At 37.2% G+C, this 3,587-nt stretch overlaps 1 protein-coding gene across 3 annotated transcripts in view; it reads right to left on the reverse strand.

Moving 5' to 3' along the window:
* ASB3 (ankyrin repeat and SOCS box containing 3) overlaps positions 1-3,576 on the reverse strand; it is an 89,176-nt gene extending 85,600 nt beyond the window's left edge. For 2 of the 3 annotated variants that reach the window (XR_005066753.1, XM_037047895.1), the window contains exon 1: positions 3,277-3,445. The gene's annotated coding sequence lies outside the window, so the exon portion shown is untranslated. Of the gene's footprint in view, positions 1-3,276 lie in introns of all 3 variants that reach the window. The other variant, XM_037047896.1, reaches the window with a different exon arrangement.
* Between the last annotated feature and the right edge of the window lie 11 nt (positions 3,577-3,587).

Raw genomic sequence — 3,587 nt, forward strand, 5'->3', positions numbered from 1 at the left:
ATACAATAAGGTATACACTTAATATATTCCTATACAATAATTCTATAACCATGGTTTAAAAATATGCAAGCTTAAAATAATGTGTAATTAGAAATATATAGTAAGATAGATAAGATTTCAGTCTTTTTTAAAATTATTTTATTGTTGTGAAATGTCAATCTTGATTGTGAATTCCTTGTTGAGGTATTAAATAATACCCTTTCCAATTTAAGCCAAAATTTTGCATTTTTAATATAAAATTTTTTGGAATTATAATATACTGTACTTCTTTTTGAATAAATTATTTCACTACACAGAAAAAAACTCATTCAGCTAAAAAAGCACAAATTACATAACATAAATCCACTAGGAATGTAGTCTGTCATTTTCTTTGTATTAATCTTATACTGAAATTTTTTTAAAGATGGGTTTTCTTTTTTCTTTTTTGGGGGGGGTTCTGTTATGACAAATTAACAAACATATAAACTGAAGGTCTGGTGTTTGAAATGGCTTTTAGAATGGTAAATTCTATAGGTAAATAGAATAAATAAATTTTATACGTAAGAAATGGCATGACCTGATCATTTGCTAGGTCATGTGCTACACAGCTTTTTTTTCCCTCCTGTCTTGTAACCTAAACAAAGGTAGCCACTGAATAGTGTTGATGATGCCACTCAAGCAGGAATTATCCATATACATTATTAATTCATGTAGAATCAGCCTTGATTCAAACTAATCAGATTATTTCTAATATAAGTGATTTCTTTCTCAATAGGATATACAGTCTCTAAAAATCTTTCAATATGAAAAGAATTTCAGTATCATACAAATCTAAAACAAACTTAATAAAAATTCTTCATACCCAGACATGACTAAATACAGTATAAAAATAAAGCTGTCCTACATAGTAAGAACAGTAGTCCTTTTTATGTTTTTCTATTTATTAACAACTTACTTTGTAATTTACTAATCTATATAGCTTTTTAAATGTTTTCCATTTTAATATTAGTTTTCCAGAAGATATTGCATGTGTCCTGTGCAACAAGAAAAGTACTAACATTCATTAATGAATATCTAAAGAGGATATTTCAGGCACCTTACATATGGAAGCATTTTCTCAATATAACGCCTGTAAGCTTGTTTCCATAGTAACTTGCATACAAGTACTAATAAGTAGCAGAAATCCAGGTTTCTCTGACTCAAGCACAAGATCTTTCTACAATATATTTCAAAAACCACCTGACCTTAACCATATTCACTATCCTGAATCTTAAGGAGGTATAAAAGATTGTTTTGTATCATGAAATAGTATATAATTTGTTACATAAAGATGTTAGAGTTAACTGTGGTAGCTACTCCCTCAAATATAATGGGCCTATCCAGTATTCACATGCTGTAATTCACAATCACATAGATGAGTTCAAAGATTTAGCCTTTTATTTTACAAACAAACTTAGGTCCAAAGGAGCTGGCGACTCCCCAGTGATTCTTCTACCATATCACATGTAACTGTTAACAAAACATCAAGGGGAAGGGATTACTTTGTGATCCCTATGTATATTCCTTTCCAGCTTCCAGGTATAAATTAGATAATATATGAACATAATGTGGTATACCATCAACATTTATAGGGAGGCCCTGTTCCAAAAGGACTAGGAACACGGATATTTATTTTCATTGAATAGGGTAAAATGTGACAAAGATGGAGAAGCTTCTCTTCTCCAAAGAGAAGCTAGGATTTGGAGACTCCAAAATAGAATCATAACAAAGATACATAACAAAAACAATCATAACAAAAGAGCTTACTTTTGTTAGCAAAACTGTCTCTCTTCACTGCCCCTAGAACTCACTTTCAAAACAGCTTCTCTCGTTGTAACCTAATAACACACACAAAACTGAGGCTCTCATTTCTCAGAATATTAAATAGGTCACAAAGCTCATTACATTTTTTTTCCATGTGATGGCTCTAACAGTGCTTAGCTGCCTTTAACTTCATTTGAAACAAGTTTGTTACGATTGTGCTGTGACAGCTGTCATATCAGTGTGCATTTAAAAAAACATAAAAATTGGTGGATTTTTGTGCAGCCATTTTAATACTGAAGATGGAAAAAGATATGCAACCTTTTGGGCCTATTATGCTTTATTATTTCAAGAAAAAGAAAAACAACTGAAATGCAGAAAAAGATTTGTGCAGTGTATGGAGAAGGTGCTGTGACCAATCAAACATGTCAAAAGTGGTGTGCAAAATTATGGTACTACTGACATGTTGACCAAATAATTCTTTGCTGTGGGGCTGTCCTGTGCATTGAAAAATGTTTAGCAGCACTCCAGGCTTCTACCCACTAGAAGCCAATAGAGGGAGATAGCCGACATACTCAAAATATCCAAATCAATAAAGTTAGTGGTGAAAATGAGAAATGTGTCTTTTATTTTAGAAAAAAACTAAACAGACTTTTTGGCCAACCCAATACAAATAGTTAGGTGTTATGTATTACAAATTCAAATATGACCACAACGATAAAGTAATTTTTTAAAAAAAGAATTCAAGTATGTGTGCAAACCCTACATGGAGAAAAGGGACTTGTAATACAAATCTCTAACGGAGACAGAAAGAAACATGGACTTGATCTACTCATTCATGCATTCATGGGTTGATTCTTGTAGGTGCTCTGACCAGATCTAACCCGCAACTCTAGCGTATCCAGATGCGCTCGAACCAACTGAGATATCCAGCATGGGCAACAATGAGGTTTTTTAATTAAAAATGGGGACAAAAATCCAAAACTTTTTGTCTTATTTTGAATGCAGGCAGACAACACGTTGACCTCACATGATTCATAACCTCACACTAACCTGGCGCTGAAGCTCACGTTAAGGAAACTTAGCTTCTTTACTAAAACAATTCAACGCTTCATCTATGGGATAAGAGGAGAGCTCCACGTGGGGTAAAAATGTGGGGATAGTGAGAGGTCCCGTCCATGCCAACCTCGGAGAATTACAGTATTCTTACATTTGTGACAGGTTTCTTCAACTCAGGCATCCCCTAATCCAGTCTCTGCAGAGACTAAGCAAACTGCCCGCGTTAGCCGTAGGTGCCAAGTACAGAGATAATAACCACCACCCACCACAGAAGAGGCGGAGAGACGCTCTGGCCAGAGAGATGAAGCGTGCGGATGCTACAGGCGGAGAGAGAGAAAAAGAAAAGCAGCACGAGTGAAGAGCAGTCCGGAACTATCACTCTTCACTTATTGCTACTACGAATTTCCTCGTCTAAAGACCAGCTCCTGCCCTACTCACATTCTTTCTTCCCGCTCTAGTATGGGTCAAACTGCTGCCACCCGCTGCAGAGCCGCGTCACCGTCTCCCGGACTCACCCGCTTCTTGTGCCCCGACTTCTCCGCCCAAAAGACTGGTCCCAGGCCGGGTCTAAGAGTCCCCTGGCGGGAGAAAGCAGAGCCCGACTGCCCGGCGAAACTGCGGTTGTGAGAAACAAGCAAAGCCCCGCCGTTGTCCCGGCTTCCGTAGGCGGGGGCCTCGGCGGCCCCGGATGTTGATGTGCCGCCTGCCCCGGAAGCTGTGCTGGGTGGCCCAACGGGGCAAGGGCGGTG

This window comes from Sturnira hondurensis, unplaced genomic scaffold (assembly GCF_014824575.4).
Source record: "Sturnira hondurensis isolate 20B ecotype Veracruz unplaced genomic scaffold, ASM1482457v3 Scaffold0006413, whole genome shotgun sequence".
Taxonomy (NCBI): domain Eukaryota; kingdom Metazoa; phylum Chordata; class Mammalia; order Chiroptera; family Phyllostomidae; genus Sturnira; species Sturnira hondurensis.